Source organism: Carassius auratus, unplaced genomic scaffold, assembly GCF_003368295.1.
Source record: "Carassius auratus strain Wakin unplaced genomic scaffold, ASM336829v1 scaf_tig00017243, whole genome shotgun sequence".
NCBI lineage: Eukaryota > Metazoa > Chordata > Actinopteri > Cypriniformes > Cyprinidae > Carassius > Carassius auratus.
Window position 1 is genome coordinate 384,960 of NW_020524760.1, and position 24,828 is coordinate 409,787.

The 24,828-nt window shown below is 37.2% G+C and overlaps 1 pseudogene; it reads left to right on the forward strand.

The window, feature by feature from the left end:
- Positions 1 to 24,828, forward strand: part of LOC113075604 (cytosolic carboxypeptidase 6-like) — a 186,846-nt pseudogene that overhangs the window by 160,727 nt on the left and 1,291 nt on the right.

Below are 24,828 nucleotides of genomic sequence, written 5' to 3' on the forward strand. Positions count from 1 at the left end.
ATATATATATATATATATATATATATATATATAAATGCATATATATATATATATATATATATATATATATATATATATATATATATATATATATATATATATATATATATATATAAATGCATATATATATATATATATATATATATATATATATATATATATATATATATATATATAAATGCATATACAGTATAATTAACTCACAGTATAATTTTATTGCACTTTCCATAGTTCTTGTTGAATTTCTCTGAATTGTGGTTCAGTAAAATTTTCCTTTCATTCCGATTCACAATCAAACTCTCACAGTCTTACGGAGCTGAAAAGAAAATAAATTAAATGAAAGGGGCAGCTAATTTAGACAGATGTATAAGATGCTGGTTTTATGAGGAAAGAGTGTATGTAGGGAGGAGAGAGGGACTCTGGGGAGAGGTAAACGTGTCATAGCTCTCTCTGGATCCCTCACTTTGTGTCCTTGTTTCATTCCCTTCTGTCCTTATAAAGAGATTTAGTGGGGTTTGGGAAATCATAGTGCCCCTTTCTCTTTTGTTTGAGTAGTTGCCAGTTTAAGTACATGAAGTCAGAAGTTCACCTATCACTTAGAGGGGTCACAAAGGGAACATAACCAGGAAAATGTTATTTCCCTTGTATGTAATTAGTCATTAAGCTAATGCTTTTATCCAAAGCGACTTCCAGTACACTTATTACAGAAACCATCCACCTGGAGTTTAGTTGCTCAAGGCAGTGTACGACAAATCCTGACAGCCCTCCACGAACCACAAATAGTGACATCACACATGAGCACTGAAATAAAAAATGTTGATATTTTGGGCCGCACTGTGTATTAACAGTGTAGAAAAAATCTTGAACAAACAGTAAATGCAGAACAAGAATGTTCTAGAATGGATCTCATTCTAAAATCTTTCCTTTGCACCACAAAAGGAGTTTACCTGGCAAAATCTGCTGCTGTGTGTAAATATACAGTATATTTGTGACTTCTATCCAGTATAAAACTAGGCAATATGCATTTACTCATAATAATATTATTGGGTTGGGTATTAATATAGATTTCCTGATATGTCTGATTTTGATGCAATTTTGATTCAGTTCATATTTTAGTTATAATGTCCATTTTATTATATATGAAAGACATCTTAACTGTTGATGTAAATTAAACAGGGCAGGGGACACCCAAATTTTGTACATTACAAAAATGTCATTTAAAAATAGGGCATACATTATAGTGTTTGTGTAATTTATTTTTCATAAAAACAATAGTGTTTTTATAACAAATATTCTGTGAGGTTAACGCCATTGAAAAACGTATTTTCTTGTCATTATCGTGTCTTCATTATCTTATCACATACTATTTGAACTTCAAACTCAAGGGAAATTATTTTGTATCCATTCTGATGCCTCTTAGGCTTTATTCTAAGATTCACCCCACCATGTGTTAATCTTTTGAAATCGAGAGAAATACTTACTTGCTGAATGAGAGTATGGGGTATGCTGTTGTGAGATGAGCCTATATGAGCTGCTAATGTCTGTGAAGCAGTTTAGATTTGGATGAACGTTTGGATTACTTGTGTATTTGTTGCTGTTGTTCACAATATGGCGTGGAGGGTTGTTGACCAATAAATACATTCCAGTCTGCACAACAGAGGAGGAAAGCTCATGATGGGGCAACACTTCCCTCCACACTGAGTATCTCACAGCTATGCTGACAAATACATAAATGCAAACCTGTATTTACAAGCTAACAGGATTGAAAAATATGTGTTTGACGGTTAAGTAGATTAAGCACTTTCTGATTTTTTTTTTTTTTTTTAAGAAAATGCATCCTTCCACACAGACAAACTCTCATATTCAACTGCACACAAAAACTTTAGCACACTTTGCATACCATACTAAGCCAAATATGTTTAAACCTGTGTTGGCAGAAAGAGCACTTAACACCACTGCTCAAATTATACCAGTTACTAATATAAAGTTTATTACATTTCTATTACTCTGTTTCTATTAACAGTTTATACTGGCAGTGACTTAGTATTTGCATTGAGGATACAGCTATTTTGGTCCTAATTATTCAGTTTGTTTCATTGCCTTTTTTCAGTGGTGTCATTGAAGTTTTTTTTGGTTTGTGCCAGAAACAAGCCCATATTTAGGAACATTTTGAACACCTCATTGATGTGACTTTGTGTTCAATCCATCTCTTTGAGTACTAAAGTCACCTGAGTGGTTTTTAAACTGAAACAATTCGCCATATTACACTCTCGAGTGAGCAGGTGAGAACATGACTTAAAGTTAGTGATGCAGGTGTATATAATCTGTCCATGAGCACCAAGTATTTGTTTAGGAAAAATGAAAGAGAACGAGAGAGCATCAGAGAGAGGGAAAAAGTAAGGAAACAAATGGACCCATCTCCCGCGTAAAACGCTACTTTTCCAGCACATTTATCATGGAGAGAGACGGATTCTTTTTGATTGGCTGATTACCTCGATCATTCATCATGGCCCAGATATCCCGACCAATCTGACAGCAGCATTTTGGATAATTTGTTAAAGATGACAAAGGGGCCAGTGTTGCCATGGTTCATTTCTGACCTTTTTAATATTAGAAAATTAATTTTCCGTCTGAAACAAATGTATTAAATCCTGTCAGACTGGCCAGATGAATATTGCACCTTGAAACCCCCCTTCCCCATGTTCCTGCTGCTCTTTGTGTGTATGTGTGTGTGTGTGTGTATGAGCCATTGTGTGTGATTCTGATAGTGGCAGAAAGCGGTCTTGTGAGAGAATGAGAGAGAAAGAGAGAGTTGAGACGTCCTCTGGTGTCAGACGCACCTTTCGAAGCGATTGCTGAGATTTACGGGCAATTTACGTCCATCATCACTTCCTGTCCTCTGTCCTTCCGTCATCTCACATTCAGTGAATCTCTGAAATATCCAGACTTTTTTCTCTCTTTCTTTCTCTCTCATATTTTTCATAAGAGAAGTCAGAAACAAATCATATGAGTTTTTGATGTTTGATCAGAAATGGTTGGTATGGATTTTATTTGATTATTACTAGAGTTGTTCCGATTCCGATACTAGTATCGGAAATATCTCCGATACCACAACAAATTCTGGCATCGGCATCGGCGAGTACATGAACCCATATACCGATCCGATACCATTTTCTTAAAAAATACCTAGTTATGACCGCAAGCTTTGCCTAACCGCTGCACGGTTCTTCTTCGCTGCTCAAAATGCATTGAAAACACAGGAAGTTGTGCTGTGTTGCCACAAGCAACCCCTGTTTAGAGCAGCGAAGAAGAAATGAAAACGCGTTAGCAGCCCTGATCTATATATGACTGGATCACTCATCACATTCTAAACTGCCAAAAGACAGTGAAGCCGCTTCTATATTATAGATCAGTGGTTAGCAGTATGTCTCTGTAGTACCGGTAGTTACAGACTCTCAAGTATATTCAGTACCGGCAGCTGCGTTCAGTCGCTTCCGTGTAAGTCAAAGCGCAGGGCTCCAGACAGTAGCCGAATATATACTAGTGTCTGTGAATATTAAACTGCAAAATACTATTTAAATATTACTCCCGCAAAATCTACATCTCTGTGGGTGACTGGCACAGATGCGCGAGAGCTCGCTGTTTTGTAGTCTCTGCTGTGTGTCATGAGGACACGAACGCATAAACCGTCACTTCATGAGAATTTACCGTTTCATTTGAGAATACTGTCATATCATAAACACAGACACTCAAAGATCTTCATGGCAGCCCATTAAAATAAATGTTTGGTTTACATGAGTAAATTGACAATATATAAAGCTACTGTTGTAGCCTACAGTAATAATAATACGTCTCTATAATAATAATAATTATGCCTAGATGGTTGCTTGTTTTTTACTTTTTTTGTTGTAAAGAGATTATCTGATTAATAGATCTTTTTTTATATTCCTAGACTTATTTGTTGCAGTTTTTTTATACAGTTATATTGTAAAACTTAAATACCTTTTTTAGTTTGCGGTGTTAGATTTTTGGCTGCATTTGAAGTTCTTTTTTGCATATGAAAATAAATAATACTGTCAAATTCATGTTAGATAATAAAAATACTGTAATAAATACAGTAGTTCACCATGTATTTGTTCATGTTTTATTGAGGGATCTGTCTGAAGCACACCATAAAAAGAATTCTAGCAATTTACACAGGGCTAGTAGTATATACAGCTGTATATACAGATACACACCCAGGTATCGGATCAGTACTCGGTATCGGCCGATACCCTGAGCCCAGGTATCGGAATCGGTATCGGGAAGAGAAAAAGGGTATCGGAACATCTCTAATTATTACATTTACCAAAAACCAAGTTCCACAGTTACTCCCTCATATAAATAAAAATGAGTGAATAATATTCTGTATCATCAGTATTTCCTCTCCATTCTTTATAATTTTTGAGCCACTCCGGAGCAAATGTGAACAAAAATATATACACTACAGTTCAAATTAATTACTTTATTAAAAATACAGCGAAAACGTATATTTGACTGTTAAAGTGCTATTATAGTACTCTTTTTTGCTGTATAATGAATTTTCAGCATCATTACTCCAGTCTTCAGTGTCAAATGATCCTTCAGAAATCATTATAATATTCAGATTTTTGTGCTCAAGAAACATTTCTTATTATTATCAATGGTAAAAACAGTTGTGCTGCTTATTTATTTTTGTTTAAAACTGTAATCTTTTTTTCCCCCAGGATTCTTTGATTAAAATTCAAAAGAATAGAATCTGAAATAGTAACAATGAAAAAATATTTACATAAAATTATGACCAATTTCATGCGCTTTCATGCATTATAAATACTGTTTGTGTGTGTGTGTGTTAGTGTGTGTGTGTGTGTGTGTGTGAGTGTGTGTGTGTGTGAGAGAGAGAGAGAGAGAGAGAGAGAGAGAGAAAAGTAGCTATTTTACCCAGCTCGAATCTGAAGCCACATCTGTGTTGAGCTGAAGAGCTGTGTAGCATCTCTAATGAAGGAAGAAAGTAAGGAGAATGAAAACTGTCGCACTATGGAACGCTGCCATTTTCCACCCTAGCAAACATCTGAAAAGCAAGATATAATCTGAACTCTGTCTGATGAGCTGTCTTTTCAGCGATCACACACACAGGTTCCTTCCATCTTTCCTTCTCTGCTTTCGCTTTGCATGTATTTTTTAAGTTTTGACCTCAATCAGAATATTTTCCACATCACACAACAACTGTATTTCAAGTCCTGCATTATCAAAAACAGCTCAGGCTCTTGCTTTTCCCCTCTTCTGTGGAAGATGGACAAACTTCTGAGCGGGCAGAATCTGTTCGGTCCTCTCTTCCTAGGTATTGCTGACGCTCAGTGCTCTGTGGTTAAATGCATCAGCTTCTAATCCTGCTTAAATCAGCACCATTTCTTAATTCATACAGATAAGCAGAGCATTTATGGGCCTTAACAGCCCAGTCTAATTACTATTCCTTAAGATAAGTGCTCGTCCAACTAAATTCTTTTGACCTTCCATTTCTACTCTAAGGAAGAGATAGATGTTGTCTGCTATCCTCACATGGAAAAAAAGTGTGATGGGCTTTTTTATATATGTACTTGAATAATCAACACATCAACACTGAAATTATGCTCTATTTTCATATTCCTAATTTCTTAATTGCCCTTAATTGCTTAATTACAAATTAAAATCAACAAATCTGGAGGTCAGAAATGCATGCTAATTGAACAATCAATCAGTATTAAGCTAGCGTAGCATTGTCCCCCATTGATTGACAGCACATTAAGAGTGTGTGATTGGCTGTCTGTTTGTTGACACTCAGGGCTGTAGATGGTGACTGTACTTTTCTGTCTTGAACGTCCTTTATATTGTATAAGGATAATCAAGTCGGAATTTCAAGACGGATGTAATTTTTTACCTTGAAAGATGATGTTTCAATGCCACAGGAAGAGTCGTTCTTACTATGCAGTATGTTTTCATGTTCTCAGTTCACAATGAATATGGTAATCATATTTATGGGATTTTAATAACCGTATTGGAATTGTGTGATAATATTAATTATCATAATATTATTTAAATATTAAGCATTTAATTATACATTCAAATTCTAAAATAATTAAAATGTAAAATAATTATTTTTAGTTAACAACAACAACACTGATTTGTTGACAGCAATGTACCATAGATTTCATAAATTTTTTGTATTGGGTATGAAGTTATAATATTATTTTAATGACTCCATTTGTTGTTGTTTTTTTCCATGTCCTCAAATTCATTTTCATTTTCGGCTTTTGTAAAAGGCACCTGGTCCCAGATCAGTGTTGAAAGGTTACTTCTAACCTGAAGGTAGAGAACAGCTCTTGCAGAGTGGAGCACTCTTAATTATGTTGTTAACGCTGCAAAATGAGCCAGCGGACCTTGCTGAAGGTGCATGTTATATATAGTCTGCATACAGTGCCATTAGACAACGTGTGATCTCAAGCATCTCTTTGAGCACAAAAAAAGGTCATGAATGTGTGTGTGTGAAGATGTGAGTAAAGTCAGTGGCCCCACCCCGAATTTTGTAATGCACAGGGAATATGTGGGCGATTAGACAGTTACGCACACACTGGGAACCCCTTGAAGGAGCTGATGGAGCTACCTTAACAGTGACCAGAGCCTCTCTCTCTCTCTCTCTCTCTCTCTCTCTCTCTCTCTCTCTCTCTCTCTCTCGTTTTCCGTCCTCCTCCTCTTTTTTTTTTTTTGTCTGTGTGTTGTTTCTCCCTCTTCCTTGCAGGCTCCATCCATCAGACTGGCATGCGTGCAGCCGCCCCGCTCTCAGCCACCATATTTCACCGCCTGCCATCGGAGGCCTGACAGCCCCGCGCTCACTAGGAAATTGCTTTGGCTGTGAGCAGAATTTCAAGCACCGGGTACTGCCCAATCTCTCCCCCCCATTCGCATCTCTCTCTCTCTCTCTCTCTCTCTTTCTCTCGGCCATTGACTCCTGATGTTTCTCTTTCTTTCTCGCTCTCTCTTCTGCTTTACCTCCCACTCCCGACGACCCGCGGGATTCGAGGTGTGCTTCCGAATGCGTAATGAAAAAAGAAAAGGTTCAGTGTGGATGGAGAAAGCCTGGGAGGGGGTCAAAGGGTAGAGGAGTCGGCCCTATTATGCCTGCATCAGATGCATACAATGTACACAACGGATCGAGAGAGATAGGCAGCCATTACTATGTTGCCGTATAGATGCTCCCTTTGATGCCTTATCACCGAAGTGCTGTGACTGACTCTTTCTAACTCACCCACACAATAACACACACACAGCGACGAGTCCCATCAAACGGCAGCCCTCCGCATGGCGACACATCTCGTTCTGATCCTCTCTCGACACATAAAACCACACACAAGTGTCTCTCTCATCATCTTGCTAAGTTCAAGCTTAATGATATGGCAGCCATGATGGAGCAGCAGTTTCCGGCACTGCATTGCTGTTAGACTGTAACCGAGACAACACAGAGCCACAATGGTGTGTGGGAGGCGTATCTGAAGGATTGTCCATTCTCTGAGCACTTTAAAGGCTTTTTTGAGGATGTAAACACTTTTCGCTGTGTCTGTTTATACTGTTTTCACAGAAGTATACACATTTTCGATCTTCTTTGTTGAGATGTTTCTTTACGGTGACACCTTGCCATTTGTTTCCCGAATTGAATTTCTGCTATGTGATTTTGTTTTTTGCTGACAAATATGATTGTATGTGTTTCTTGGTCCATTTTAATCATTTATTCTGCGTTAAACGTCTGAAATCCGGCCGATGGTTGAGGTAGTGAGGCGTACCTGCTTCGCTTGCTGACTCAGGAACTTGAATGAATCCCTCTAAACTGTGGCAGTTGTGACAGCTGTTCTATAAAACGCCCAGGAGTGTTGTTGCTCTTTCACAGGACCGGGATGAATAATGCTGTGCTTATTTTTGCACTCAGAACATCGGTGGTGTGAAACCACAGCATAGTTTGATAGTTTAATATTTGAGATGTTGGCTTGCTGTTTTTCTATGGACAGTCAATCTCCTGTTGTCTGTGTTGTCATCAAAATAGTAATTTTGTTAAATATTATTGGAAACACGCAGTTTCCTTTTTTGATAAGTTTAAATGCTATTTATTTCTGTAATGGCAAAGCTGAATTTTCTTTCATGTCTTTTATTTCACAAGATTCTTCAGAAATCTTTTTTTTTTTAAACTGTATTTACAATAGAAAAATGTTACTTTGTCTTTACCGTCATTTTGGTCATCCTTGCTGATTAAAAATACAAATTTCTTAAAATCCTTTCTGACTCCAAACTTTTGAACTGTAATATATATTATGAATATTATGAATATCAATGTACATATTTTTTATAAAGAAATTTTCTCTTGTTGATAATGTGTTGATTTCTTTCTTTCTTTTAAATATAGTTCAGAGTATGTGTTCTGCCTGTTTATCTTTCTACTTGTCTGTCTGATCTCTGTCAATCACTGTCTCTCTCCATCTGATTGACAGAAAGTGAGTTTGGAGTTCTACATCGATGTGCTCACACACTCCACCATGATGAACGGCTTCATGCACGGTAATGTCTTTGAGGAAGAGGAGAGAGGGCAGAGACAGGCCGTGTTTCCTCGACTCCTGTGCCAAAACACACCTGACTTCTCTCTTGTGAGTTTCATGGGTACAGTATTACCATTCTAGCGCATTTTACCTTTTAAGGTCCGTTCACACCAAACATGATAACTATAAGGATAACAATAAAAATATAGCTCTAAAAATCTTTCTCAGTATTAAATAATTGCGAGTTCACAGCATAACTATAATGATTAATAGTTATATTAATTGTTATAGTACCCTTTTTTTTTTTTTCAGCTGATGAACGATTATACACTGACAGCCAATCAGAATCAATCCTGATGTGACGAGCTTGAGTGTTTAAAGGGGCAGACGCACGTGTGCCATAATAAACAGGCTTATGACAAAAGAGCTGGTGTTGCCATGGTTCATTTCTGACCTTCTGACCTTCTGACCTTGGCTGGTGTGGGCGCTAGTATCGTTATCTTTATAGTTATAGTTGGTGTGAAAGTGGCTTTAGTGCTCTTTTGTTAAAAAAATAAATAAATAAATATCCCCACAAAGAAGTCCCTCAAACTGTTGTAAGATTGACAGTTTGTTAGTCTTTTTCATCCGTGTTTGCGCCTATTGAATTTTTGGACTTTTTGATACTTTTATGTATATAAAGAAGTGTTAACGTTTCCTTCATAAACACCTTGGCTTAAAAAGAGATAGTTAAATCAAAAATGAAAATAGTGACATAATTTACAAGTTATTGCAAACCTATATGTTTTTCAGGGCCCTATAATACACCCGGCGCAGTGCAACGCAAGGCACAGCGCAAGTGTGTTTGCTAGTTTCAGTCCGGCGCCGTTCGCATTTCCCCGTACAGCGTCACGTTGTGTAATTAGCAAATGCATGTGCACCCATTTGTTCGCCCATGGGCATGCTGGTCTAAAAAAGAGCTCAGGCGCTTCGCTGGCGCAGTGCTATTTTAAGGAGTTGAAAATAGACTGCGCCATAGACCAACTCAAACCTGGTCTAAAGTCTGGAACAATATTTTTTCTTTGTTATTTAAAGAGCATGTTAGTATAGGCTGGTCTGCAACACGCGTACATGCTGCTTATTAAACACAGGGATGCACAGCAGCACATAAACATGCCAAATATTACAAATTAAAGGAATGCAATACATAATCATTTTTGTAGGCTAATTAAATATATAAATATATTTAATTTATAAATATCCACAGAAGGCCCTCTGTCTCTGTCAATGTTTTGAACCACAATGTTCTTTCAAATATTTTTTGTTGTTATTGTGACAATTTTTTATTTTTGGTTGAGCTGTCACTTTATTGTTTTGGAGCATATGCACTAACCACTAGGCTATAGATTTACTCCAATTTCTGAAAAATACAGTGTGAAATATATTATAAATTGTTAATACATTACTATTGCATTATTTGTTACAGCATGTAGATAAAAAATTAAGAATAGCAGTATAAATGTAGAGCATGACATTACAAGATAACATTGAAGTTCCAGTCTGTATTAACACTGATTAGTTCCCTCTTTTCTTTAGCAAAAGAAAATCATTGGCTGAACTTCATCTCCGTCAGCCTTTTCCCTCTCAGCTCTATACTCATTAGCAAACAGCGCATGGAAAAGCGTTATTGGTATTTTCTCTAAAAATTCAATACAAGCCCATAAATTAGCAAATTTTTTGTTTCCAAGACGAAGCACATCAACACAAGCTATTTTTCCAGGGGATGGCAAGTAACCTTTTCAATTCTGCAGAGCAAGACAATAACCAGACTCAATATTGCTGATGAGGTGTCTATATGAGAGGAGCAGAGACACTTTAACCATTTGCCATGGTGAATCTCTTTTGGATGAGTCACGTACCGCATTCTGATGAGGACATGTTTATATACGTCTGAAAAGATACATGAACCATTCGTGCACCCAGTGCCTTCATAACACAGAGCTAGAGAGACATTATTGCATCTACTCATCGGCACAGACTGAATACTCTATATCTCTGCCCCCTTCTCATTTTTTCTCTTGACAGCTATATTAATTGGTAATTTCCATACCGTTTTCAGTGTCAGAATGGGATAACATGAATCAAAAGGATTGGTTGGTCTTCTTCACTTTGTTTGTTTACAAATTTACTTCTGGTTTATTTGTCGTCTGAATTCAAAAGGATTGTTTGGATGGATGTGTCTTCCAGCTCATTGCACCCTTCCACTCTTTCAGCATTCTTCTTTCTTGTCCTAATATTCATCTGGGCTCCATTATAGTTTCCAGAGGCTGTTTCTATCTTTGGCCTCATCATTATGATCATGGTGTTGTGATTAAAAGCAAATAGATGGATGGAAAAACCAAAGATTGATAGCGGATTGATTGATAAACTTTTGGATGATAGGTAGTGAACAGATGTATGGATAAATGAATGGACAGATGGATACAAAATTATTGATTAATAAATTAATATGTTGTGTGGTTGGATAGATTGATAGATAAATGGACATACGCAAAATGGATAAACTAATTTATGGATAGATTGATGGAGGGATGATACAAGGGAATGTGGGTAGATAAATGGCTAGTTAGGAAGATGGGTAGATGGGTCAAAATATGGACCAAACCAGCTGTGGGGTTAAATCAGGGGTGTCAAACTCAGTTCCTGGAGGGTCAGAGCCCTGCAGAGTCTAGCACCCACCCTAATTAAACATACCTGATCCAGATAATTCAGGCTTATTTAAAAACTAAGCGGTTTGTATTTTGGAACAAACTTTGTAGGGCTGTGGCCCTCCAGGAACTGAGTAAGACACCCCAAAAAAAAAAAAATTAACCCAAAAGTTGAGTAAAATGCATGTGTGTGGTGCTGCTGGTGGCATTGTTTGCAAACAGAGAAATGCACATACATGCATGAGCTACTGTAGTACTGCCTTCCTGGACTTTGAACATGTTAGTTGCATTGCTGTCAATGCAGGGTCTTAAAGCTCTCGGATTTCATCAAAAATATCTTAATTTGTGTTCCAAATTTGAACAAAGGTCTTACTGGTTTGGAACGACATTAGAGTGAGTAATCAATTACAGAATTTTCATTTTTGAGTAAACTAACCCTTTAACAAGCAGGTTGTTAAATTATCATGGCAACTGCTTGCACGTAAATATTGAATGCTTTTCTCATGTGTAAAAATTAACTGTAATGTTACACATTAGAGGCAGAAAGATGCCAATAACTATATATTATTTAAGGTTGTTTCTATTCATAAATACATTAATATATATGAACTATTGCATTCAAGCCTTTATTTATAATGCTTTATGCATTAAACAGTTTTACCATTTACTGCACTCTATTCTTCTTGTTCTTTCCCTACAGCGGATAATGAACCGGAAGTCTCGCACATTCACAGAAAGTGGCATACTTCCATGTTAAAAAATAAGGTGGATAAAAAAATATATATGTTAAGTGACTTTTTATACCGTGGTAACGATGTACACCGTCATACCCTCCAGATGGGGAGAAAGGGGGGTGGGTGGAAGGATGGAACAGACAGGTACTGTAGATAGACAGGTAGACTGGTTAGAAGACAGGTGCAAATATGGATAGATAGGTAGATTAAAAGAAATGTGTAGATAGATAGATGGAAAATTGCTAAAGTGATTAATAGATAAAACAAGTGAATGGATGGATGTGCTTGTTTTCTGGAGGGCTGTGAATTGTGGTCAGTGTGTAACCTCTACACAGCAATGTATTTTGCCTACCTACAGTTTTACTCCAGTAATGGTCCCATTGTGGAGGTCCCCCTCTCCCCTCCCTGCGGCCCTAATGCTCTGTGTTGCTCTCTTTGTCAGCATGCAGTTCCTCCAGCCTGCAACAGTGACCTTCAGCATCCAGGAAGTGTGACATTTCAGTAGCTCAGCCAGCAGAATGCAGGCAGAGGACTAACATTTACTGCCCAGTCACCCATCTAAAACTCGCAGACTTCTCTCATTCTTACACAAAGAGACACTTTTCACAGCCCATGACTATTCTCTACGTCGCTGAAAAAAATGTGACCACATTATTCATGATCCTCTATAAATGCTGTTTGTGTTTTGTGCATGCGTGCAAGGTTAAGCTTTTGGATATAATTCATCTTGTATTTTGAAGCTAAACTCTCTGAAGCAGCATGATGAGTTTGTGTGTTTGTGTGTGTGTGTGTGTGTGTGTGTGTGTATGGGCATAGAGGGCAGGTCTCCAGCTGGCATGTTGCCTTCTCTCTCTGCCTATTCAGCACAAAACCATCCCAAAGTTCATCCGGCATTTTGAGGGAGAGCTGCCTCTGGAGAGAGTCATGTCTCAACTGCGCTTAGCCACCAGCTACACGTCACACTGACACTAGATCAGTCACCTTTCTTGGGCAAAAGCAAACATTTACTAACCATTATAGCTGAGCCATGAAAAGACGCAGAGAGTGCAGTGTAAGCAAGCACACAGCTGCAGGAAAAGTGGAGAGCAGGGAAAAGTTGCCAGCATACATAAAAACTTCTGTAATGGGCAAAGTGGCATAAATTATCAGGCCAGTCCAATGCAATCCATAATTAGTTTCCTAAATCCAATCAATAGCTTCTTATTCATGGCAACACTGAGCCTAGTGTACGATAAAATGGGTTTGTGGGGGGAATCTTTTCAGGGTGAGTACTGTGCTATTTTTATTTTTTATCAGTCACCAAAAGTTGCTGATATCTTCTGAGCATATGTTTGTAGTGGTCTTATTAACTGAGGAGAAAAGGAAGTCCCTTCTGCCACAAATTGGACTATCAACACTATAACTTTTATTAACAATTTTTCTTTTGTACTAGTTTTACATATTGATCTATTTTATATGTGGTGGTTTCTGAGTAAATGAATTGTTTACTCCATCCATTTTCACTAATTTGACCCATTCATGCAGATGGGTGGGCACTGAAAGGGTTATCAGTCAATCACAGCAATGATTTTTGTGGTTTCCCTACACAAACAACATCCCTGCTCCCAAGTATGTCTCTTTGTTTGTCGCTATTTTTACTGTGTTCGTTATTCTGTTGTGTTATGTCTGTGTGTGTCCTCTCCAGTCCAGTACATCGTTTAACTGTGATGTGGTCAAGGATGGTACCGGCCAACAGTTCTTGGGTGGTCTGTTGGACGACACGTCATACTGCTACACGCTAGAGGTCTCCTTCTACAGCTACATGACAACAGAAAGCACCTCACTACTACTTCAGTCTTTAATACAGTTTAATTCAATGTGTTTGGTGCTGTTTCTTTGTAATTATTTGTGAAATTTACTTCTGAGCGAAGTAAATTCTACACAATAGTTTTCAGTGTACTGTTTAAAAAATTTGGTTCAGTATCATTTTTTGATGCCTTTAAATATTTTGTTATTTTGAACTTTATTAAAGAGTAAAATTATTAAATTAAAAATATTCTATATATAAATTTTCAATATTGATGATAAGAAATGTCAGCCTATACTTATATTACAATTAACTCTTAAGGATCATGTAACACTGAAGACTGGAGAAATGATCCTGAAAATGCAGCTTTACCATCACAGAAATTACATTTTAAAATATATTACAATAGGAAACAGTTATTTGAAACTGTAATATTATTTCACAATATTACGTTTTTTGATCAAATTAATGCAACCTTGGTATACATAAGAGTCTTCTTTGAAAAACATCTTGCTGACCTCAGACTTTTAAATGGTGTGTGTGTGTGTGTGTGTGTGTTTGCTTACATACTGTATTTTGCCCTGTATGCTTACGTCTTGTCTCAGAATAGTTAAAGGCATTGGTACTGTGTGCATTGAGATTAATGGGAATGCTCACAGATACATTTCTCCAGCTTTTATAGACCTCCTTGCACACTTCCGTTTCTCTTTCTCCTTGGGTATCTCTGACCCTGAAGTCTAATGCTGACTGAAGGAGGAAGGGAAGATGGCATGAACAGATGAAGGACAAACGTCTCATTTTGTTTCGCCTCTACAGAGTTGTTCTGTCTAGTGAACTGAATAAGTTCTGGGTGTTTAGATACAGGAACCATGGGTTGTTTTATTGACAAGAGTGGCTTTGAAGTGGAGCTGGATCCTTTTGGTTTTAAGTTGTTTGTGAGTTGGTTTGTTCAGTGGCAAGCAAACAGCCTAGTCCCTATGTATCTTCCCTGAAGAATTTTGCTCCAACTAAAATGATCGAGAACTCCATCTCATTGAATTTTCCCTCTCATGAGGAACATATGGCTGGTGTAAAGACCCAATTTTCTCAAATCAATGCTGCAGCTCAGTAGACAAAAGCCAATGACTTGTGCTGCTGTCTCACTTTCTGAAATTATCTCTCCAATGTAGGTGCACCAAGTGACATACTGAGGCAGCGTCATGGTTCGATAATGAAGGCTGGGGTGATAATGTCACTCTATTGAAGCTTTGCTTTCTTGCCTGCATATAAGCTGGATGCTGGTCATACAACTCTATCCCCTTATTTACCGCGAGCAATGCTTACTCATTGATCCTTTAATTATTCTAGAAATCATTATCAGAGAGCGAGGCTTTGTTGACCCGGTTGGCTGTTAGACACACAAGAGACGTTGGCAAGCCAACAGAATTGCGCTGAAACGTTCTTGTCGTTGAGTCATGTCAATGAGGATGTGGTGTGAATATCTACTTCTGTGCAAACACCAACATCTAAACAATCCATTAGTAAGATCAGGGTCAATTCTAAGTTTTTAGTACCAGATTGATGCATTTATGGAATATTTAGTCCTTTAATTGGAAGAAGTTGGGAGTTTGAATCATGTTTGGCTGACTTGAAATTGAACTTAAACAATTGTCCCAAACACACACACAACACACACTTGTGTGCAGGTGTGTGCACTTGTCAACTATTGCCACCCAGAGTCCGCTCTGACTGATTTCAGCATTGACTAGATGGATAAATAATATTTAATAAGTACTTTCAATGACTGATAACTGAAGAATTCAAGTTAATACAGATTTTATGGGGTCTGGGATGAAAGACCCTAACGCCCAATCCCAATTCTTCCCCTTAGCCCTTCCCCTTTCCCCTACCCCTCCGTTTTGCACGTTCACGTGAAGGGGTAGGGGTGTCTCGATTCTCTTTTGGTTGGAGGGGTAGGGGTAAGGGGAACGACCAGATAGCCCTTCAAACGAAGATTTTTCGGGACCACACCTCAAACGAATGGGTATCAATTATCTCGGAAACCTGGCTGCTACAGCGAACAAAAATACACATAAATGTAAGCTTTTTTGGCATAAATAAAGATTTTAACGAAAAGTAATCATTTTTTTTTATGTTACATTCAATTGTGAGTTCATATTAACGGTCATGTTACTCAAAGAAATGTTTGCAAAATGGCTAATATTTGCTTACGTCATATCATTACAGACTGCATGATAGTGCCACAGCATATTTTCTTGTCTGATCAGGGCGATAACTGCCGTAGACATTGATGGGGGCTTATCCACCCAATTATTCGAAATCGCTAAACCATTTTCTCAAATATTGCCTATTCGAGAGGATAGAGATATGGAAGTTGCGTGTATTTGCGTCTGTGCGTTTATCTTTTTAGAGTGAGTTTACTTAAAAACAGCAATTTTATCCTGGATGTGTGAGCTGCGCGATTTCTGATGTGTGTGTGTGTCAGTAAGCAGCTCATTAATACAGAACAATAATTAAAGGCTCTAATGCACACCAGCACACCAGTATAAGTGTGTATTGTAAGAGCTAGATGACGAATGATGGCGTGTGACGTCATGGTAGTGGTGTCCCAATCCTTAGGGGAATATCTTCTCCCCTACCCCATGACACTCTGTTTCAAGGGACAAGGGGAAGGGCTATAAAATAGAATTGGGATTGGGCCTAAATCAACACCTTTTTGTAAGAGATCCTGAAAGCGACCTTTTTTTTTTTTTTCGGTGTTCTGTGCAGATTCATATCTGAATCTGAGGATGAAAGCCACTTTATATAAAGAAGTGAATTCGAAGGCTAAAAGGTCTTTGTGCAAACTCGAGATGTGTGTAACTTAAGTGCCCTCTAGTGATTGGAAAAAGGTTGGTTGAACTTTGAGCATGTGTGTGTGTGTGCGCACATGTATGAACGTTTCACCGCTGTATCACTCGGTCATGAACCCAGCTGCTAGATGTTCATATTTACAGGCCTTTCTTGCACTAATTTATTTATTTGCTGGATGTTTATCTCAGAGCGAGCAGTAAAGCTGCTGACTGATGCCTCATCGCTTTCACTTTTTCTCTCCGCTCTCCTGCTGCCTCGCTGGGCTGTCATCTCCAAGGCCCAGCCGCTCCAGTCACATTAATAAGAAACCCATCCATGTAGAATTACTTCACAGCCCTGCAGATTATTTTCCCTTAGTGACAGAGAAAAGATAGAAACAACAAAAAAGGCAATTTACAGCTTGCTGGAAAGAGTCATAACTTACCTCTGCGGCCCTTCTCCTTGAAACAGCATTTTTTCCCCCATCCCTTAAAACAGCTGTGCCATGAAGTAGCTACAGGTTAAATCCTATTTGTGAGCTGTGCTATTTGTGCAAAACACAAGCTAACAACGAGGAACCTGCCACAGAAGAACATTGTACACATTTGGGCACACACACAGACATTTATGAGCTTTTCATATAATGAGAATATCATTATGTGTGTGTATATATTGTATATTAATATTTAACATTTTTAAAGAACTATAAATCTTGCATAAATGAGCCAAAAACAGGGTTATTGCAGTTAACTAAAATAATAAAAAATACATTTTCGTTACTTTAAATTAAACAAATGTTAATTAAAATAAAGTTTACAATTAAAAAAAATAAATAAATAAATCAGCGTAAAGGAAAAATTTCTCATTTTAATTTAGTTTAACTTTATGTAAATAACTGAAACAACTAAAACAAAAATCAAATCAAATATATATATATATAATGACTCAAAATATGAATCGTAACCATAATCGTATGTCAGTGATACTAAAATAACCCTGGTCTGAAAATATATTCTGTAGCTACCTTTATATTTTAGAAAATATCATCGTTTGTAAGGCCTTCGTCATATTTTGGGGTCTTTGGCATTAAAAGGTTTTAAAACCTCTGATTTTAAAGTGTTAGTGTAATAGAATGGAATAATAGTTGAAGGAAAACTGAATATGGTGTGACTTTTTAAAGGTTATTTCGTTGTAGATCTGGGAGTGTGTGTTAGTTTGTGTGTGTGGCATGCCAGGGTTGAGGGTGTCAGCCTCCAGTAGTGGAAGGGTATTTGCCGTGGCATGTAGTGCAAAGATTGGGGGCAAAGAGGTTACCAGAATGTGACATGCCACTTTTTACAGGCCAGTTGGCAGGTCTATGGAGCGTGCAAATTATCAGCAGAGACCTTTACAGACATGACTTCACTCCCCGATAAAAACCAAAACAATGACAACATTATAATTACCTGCAAAGGAATTCATTCACCTTTCCTAACCTCACTAAACAAACACACACAAGCATAATGTACTGCTAATGTTGACAGTGGCACCACCTGGATAGAGATCTCACCATGACCGAAGACATTGAAAGATCCTTCAGTCAAATGGCTCAATTCCTCACATTTTTGCTCCACCTTTGTCTCATTATACCAAGCATATCGGCAATATAGAACAGTGGCACTGAGGGAATAATTTAACACATTTAATGATTTATCACCACCTGTAATGTCACACAAAAGGAGGAAATTTATGATGGATGCACGGCCCAGTCGTTGGTAACCTGTAACTGTTTTTTTATTGTCGTCACAGCATCCCCTGGGCGATAAAAGCTGGTTAATACCTGTGGCGGCAAGGTGCCTCTCTACGAAGCTGCTGCAGGTGGTGATACTTTCTTATGAATTTAGACTGACCACTTGAGTCACTTGAGTTAAAAACCTGAACTTATAAGGAGCTTAATGTGTTAACTGAACAATTTTGAATTTAAGAAAAAAAAAGAATACAAATATATTTCATAAAAGATTATCGATCTATACATGCATATAGAAAACTTTACATAGAAGGTTACATAGAAAGACAACATTATATAAACAAAAAGTGTGTGTGTATAATAAAATATGCATTATTTATTTAAAATGTTATATATATATACAGCAGGGGTGGCCAACGTCGGTCCTAATTAATCCTATAATAATAAATCCTATTAAATTTGCTAAATATCTTCATGGAACATGATCTTTACTCTAAATGATTTTTGGCATAAAAGAAAAATCGATAATTTTGATCCATACAATGTATTTTTCTCTTTTGCCATATACAGTATATATATATATAATTTATTGATTTATTTATTTCATAAAAAGTACATCCTGATTGGGAATAACTGAGTTATTGAATAGCCCAAACTGCTGATCAGTTTAATGATTTTGTTAGTAATCTCACTCATCGTAATTTATCTGCAAACAGCTTAAATTGATGAGGGATAATGGTATGCTTTTTCTCCAAGTCGTGCTGTTCCCAAATTCATTTGAAAACATGGGAGAGAAGTTCTGATTACACACCGTCATTAGAGTGTCGAAAACAGGTGAGCGCTGAGTGAGTCTGGGATCTCGTTCAACACCCAGCTGGATGCTTTGATGGAGCAAGCTCACTCTGTGACTTTCAGATCACTTTGTACAGATGTCTCAGAGCCCGTCGTTCTAAGAACTTTAGAAAATGTTCAATGAAGTTATGGTTTGTTGAGTTCAGCAGACATCTGTGGTGCAGACACATTCATTTTGATTAACTTTTTCTGGAGATGACATGAGCAAAGTGTGCTTGGGGATCGGTTAGAATTACGATAGCTAGTCATCCTAAGCGATGAAATCATGATGTTTTTAGTTTGTAATTTCCCATACATAGTAAACCCATCAGTTTAGCGCTTTATTTTTAAAACTGTGTACTATTTTGAATTACTAGTAATGGTCAGAAAAGTATTATTTTGTTGTTTAATGATTAATCAGTTAACCTTCCGTATGCCTAGTACAGTATCCATCAAAACTCGACAAGCTGGTCAGGGTTAACCAATCATTGCTCGCGGATGGTGTATATATATAGAGAGAGCTGGTGTTCGTAGTTGGCTAAATCAGATGTGTGTGATTATCTTCAATGGCATAATCAAAGCTGTATTTTGGAGATTGATTAAAATTACAGTGGCATTTAAAGATGTGGTGTTTGAACGAAACAACATGTTAAGGTTAAAGCTTAACTTTTGGGTAAAGATTAGTGTTAGGCTTAGTGCTAGACACCCGAAATGGGGAATGTTTCAGAGAGACATTCATAATAATCTTGCCTCTGCCCTTTACCGACTGACAGATTAACAAGTCTTCTACTTCCTGTCATCAATGAAGGGAGAGAGAAGGAGTGTGAGAGAGAAAAACCGCACTGTGTTATAGCGACCATGTCATTTTCTTTTGTCCTTTAGGCTACAGACGGCTACTGAGAGAGCTGTTATCCCTGGGCTAAGCTATAAAAGTCCCACTCAATCAAGCTCCGCCCTTCAATGTCAGATGCTTCGGTTTGGATCCAGCAAGCTTAAATGCTGCACTGCTGTCTTGAGAACAAGTCGTACATATAAAGCGATCCACTACAGGCACAATGTCGGATCGGGCAGCTCAGAAGATCCAGCTGCCTTTAACATCAGTCAAAGCCTTTTCTAAAGACAGTTCTATTGATCCTCAAGTTAACTGCCAGTGGCTGAAATGAGATCAGCCCGAGCAATAGCCTGATTGGCAGAATTGTAGTAAAGAACATAAGTAGGGCTTGTTTTGGATGCCAAATAATAGCATTTCAAACATGACAATACAAGACCATATTCATACTGTATATTTGAAATGTAGCCATTCATATAAAATATAAAAAGGATGAGAGGTCTTCAGATCCTCCAGAAAATTGAGTTATCAGTAACCTGTAAAACAACAATGCAAGGATACACAGGCCTCAGCGAGACTGTGGTAATCATATGCATGCTTTGCAGAAGGCTTAACGTGATTTACCCAAGACAGACATATTCCTGGATCATTGTCCTTTCTTGATCCAGGAAAAACAATCTGTAACACTTTACAATAAGGACTCATATGTTAACTTTAGTTAATGCATTAGCAAACAAGAACTAACAATGAGGAATATTTTCCCAATGCTAATTCATATTTGTTAATCTTAGATAATAAATTACAGTTGTAAATAAATGTTGAAATTATGATTAACTAAGAGATGCTGTATAGGTATTGTTAATTTCAATGCTCATGTTACAGTTCATTTTAACAAATGAGGCTTTATTGTAAAGTGTTACCCAACATTTTTCTCATCCTTTCAGATTTTGAGGATAAGTGAGGATATCTGTTAACATTCCCACAGCATTTTTATGTAATTTTCATGCTTTTGTGTCTATTTCAACTTTGAAAGCTTCATTTTTTTTATTTATTGTAATTGTACAGAAAAAGCAGCCAGTTAATTGCTCCTTTTGTGTTCCATGAAGAAAAGAAAGAATGAAAAAGCCAGAAAGGTTTGGCATGACAAGGGTATTTATTTAAATTTGATGCTGTCACTCAAATTCATTCTTAAATCAGCCTTTATTATCTTTTAATCTGATAATTATATCATTTAAAATATAGTGCCCCTTAGCTTCAATGTAATTAGCTTTTTTTTTGTTATCTTGTGTGAGTAAAAAAAAAAAAGAAAAAGAAAAAAAAAAAGCTTTGGCTATATTTAAATGACATTATGAATAGCTAGTAACTTTACGAGCTACACTTTCAAAATGGCTTTTTCACTGCAGCACTCTTAAAGCCTCATTAACTGTTCTAATTTTTATGTGTGGCATGTCTGCCGCAGTGATAAATTAAGAGTTTAATTACTTACTATTATGAACACTTAAAGGGACAGTTCATCATTTACACACACTTGTGTTGTTTCAAATCTTCATGACTTTGGTTTTATTCTGTAGAACATAAATCTTGGCAAATATTTCATTTGTCCATTCAATGAAAGCCAGTTCAATGCTTTTTGGACCCCATTGACTTTCATTACATGGACAAAAATGGTTGAAACACTTAAATGTTAGGAATATAAAACAGAATATAAAATGACAGAACTTAATTTTTAGCTCAACTATCCCTTTAAAAGGATTTGGATGTCTGGAAAGGAGATGTTCTGTCATCAGTTGTCAGTTCTCAATCAGATCATTGTTTTATACTCTTTGGCTGATGGTTTAAAAGGGCTTAGATGTATTCAGTGTTTTCCAGTATGAGTTAACAAACATCTAATGGTTATAACAGAATAGATATGGTTTTCTCTTGCTCTCTATCTATGGAGTAGATTGTCTTTAGAGGTCATCAGATACGGCAGTGTTCTGGTCTTTGAGAGCTTTAAGGCATGAAATGGATTTGATTGTGTGGATGCAGTCGGATCTGGCCTGTGGCCAATCCAGCCACCGTGCCTCTGCATTGCTCTTAGAGCCAATACTTCATAGCAGAGTGCTTATCTCATTCCTTTAGCACCACTGCTCATGGTCATCTCCTTCCTATTAACACTACACCAGGGCCTGATGGGAAAATGGCAGCAAGTGGATCATATACGTTGTAGACTGTCTGGATGCATGTATGTGTGCGTGACCCATTGATTTTTTTTCGATTAAATACATAGATGAATGTTGAGGCACTTAGGAAGCATCATTCAAATTTCCTGCTCGGATTCCTGGCAAATGCACTTCCTAAGCCAGAGTTTGTCCTCTACAGCTGTTAACTTCAGTTTTGCCCTACGGAGGCTGGACGAAAGGTCCTTACTTGGGAGTTTGAGCAGCAGGGAGACAATGCCTGCGTGCTTTATGTGCTCTTGTTTGCTGTTTTAATTAGCATTGTTAATTGGCACTTTGTGACACCCCAGTGACAGGCCTGTCACTCCACTGTATTGATGCCACTCTTGTCCCTAATTGGTCTGCTTGTTAACACACGACCAGCTCCAGACCAGGGTGACTTGTTCCTTGTCATTGGACCATCATTGTCCGTTTGTCTGTACAGAAGCGTTTGTGTGTGAATACACAGTCCCGTAAACAGATTATTCGTCATATCATTATCTCCGTCTTGTCTCGTCAGCCCCATGGAGACTTGTCCTTGAGTCGTAACAAAGATGGCAATCGATCCAAACATCCTAGCGTACGCCCATGACATTAAAAACCTCACACGCATCAATGACACGGACTGTTCAACCCTTTAAAGCCCACAGGAAAATGAAGTCGTAGAAGACGCTATAGCTCAATCTGTAAATACTTTGTGGGTGACTTTAGAAAGATCATTTTGAAACTTGACTTCTTGAAAATGTGTCGTGGTGGTATTTAATTCATGCTGCTATTTACAAACACTTACAAACACTTAAGGTACAGTATGCAAACATTTCTGTTGGAATTTCTGTTTAGAAAAACACTTAAAATTGCACAATATGTTACACAGTATGAAACATTGTGCAACTGAGACTTAATATGACATATCTGGGAAAAAAAAACTGGTTATATTAATATGTTAACTGAAACCGCCAGACTTCTGGAACATAGTGTGAAGACACATGCTGAGATTATAGACTTTACAGCCTTTTGAACTGTTGTATTTCCATTCATGCATATAGTAAATTTTCATAAAGGTACAAATAAAACTGCTTTGTATGTAACCATTTAGATGACAAAAACATTAAGAATACATAGAAATTTGGGGGAGATTTATTGTTTTTTTTTTTTTGTTTTTTTTTTTGAGTGAGCATATTTTATAGTTGTAGGTTATTTTTAAATATGCAGCATCTGATAAAACGTTATGTAAAATGTAGGCTAAAATAGACACAAAGTGAGCTTAGCCAGCTGCTGCAAAGGGTAAATATGCAGAAGAATCACTGACTGAGTGCCCTAAAACAGCTGCTACTGTCAGCTTGCACTTATTTGTGCAGAATCCAGCACTCTTGATTGCATTAAGACCAAATACAATCAATATTGGATGCTATAGAGGGAGTGAGATGTTTTCTTTCAACTAAAGATTGGACATTTACATGTGTACATGAGTAATAATATATATAGAGAATGAGTAGTAGAGTAAAATGCATTGGTTTTTATGGAAAGTAATGCCCGTGAGAATTTCTGATGAGAAATAGTCACAGACCCATTTTTTATATATAAAAATGACTGACAACATCTGGTTTATGGGGTTATTTTCATGATTTTAAACTGTTTACTTCTAAAGAAAATTTCTAACATTTATTAGAATTCTCTTCACATCTGAGTGATTAAATGTGAAGCGTAATTCTGTCTAATGATGTTTGCAGTCTGGCTTCTGTTGTGTGATCGTCACCACTTCACCACACGGGATGCCTAACCTTCATGTCTCTTTATTATGCAACAGCTCTCGCCTACTGTCCAGGTGGAACGGTGGATGTTTTGGAAAATTCCGTCCTTCTACAGGTCACACTCCACGTTCTGGCAGTACCTTGCATTTCCCCAGGTTGTTCTAGGCATTCTGGTTGCTGCTGGGCCATGGCCAACAGCCAATCAGAGCGAAGGAGAGTCCCGCTCACAGCTGTGATGCTGATGAAGTCTTCTCCCCTTCTTCATCAGACCTTCCTTCACATATTTCCTCTTATAAATGGTTATGATGTGACATCACAAGTGGAGAGGCCATCTGTGCACGGCAGGGTCCTGGGCTATTTCTGTCAGGGTTCCATGTACACACACACAAGCTGGCTGGAAGAATTTCCGTTTAGCAAGGGGGAGCATGAAGCTTTTTACGAGGTCAAAGCAAAGATGTCATGGATGAGAGAGATTTGAGGACACTTTGATTTGAGGGTGTAATATTTTGTTACTTCTGCCAGACTAGGCCAGTGGTTCTCGACTGGTGGGTTACAAATCAAAAATGGATTGCTGGTCAGTTCTAAGAAGTGCTAAAACAAAACTATAATAAAAGCTACTTATTATTATTACTATTATTATTAATGTATGTTTAATTTGGCATAGTAATATTGTTTGGGATTTGTTATCATGTATTATATTATTATATTATTTGGCAAAACAATCTTTTTTTTGCATATTATATAAAATCATTTCATTTTGCATAATTTTATCTTAATGACTAATTTATTCCTATTATTATTAATGTATTTAACGTTTAATTTTGCATAGTAATATTATTTTGCATTATATAATTTTATAATGTATATTATAATTTGTT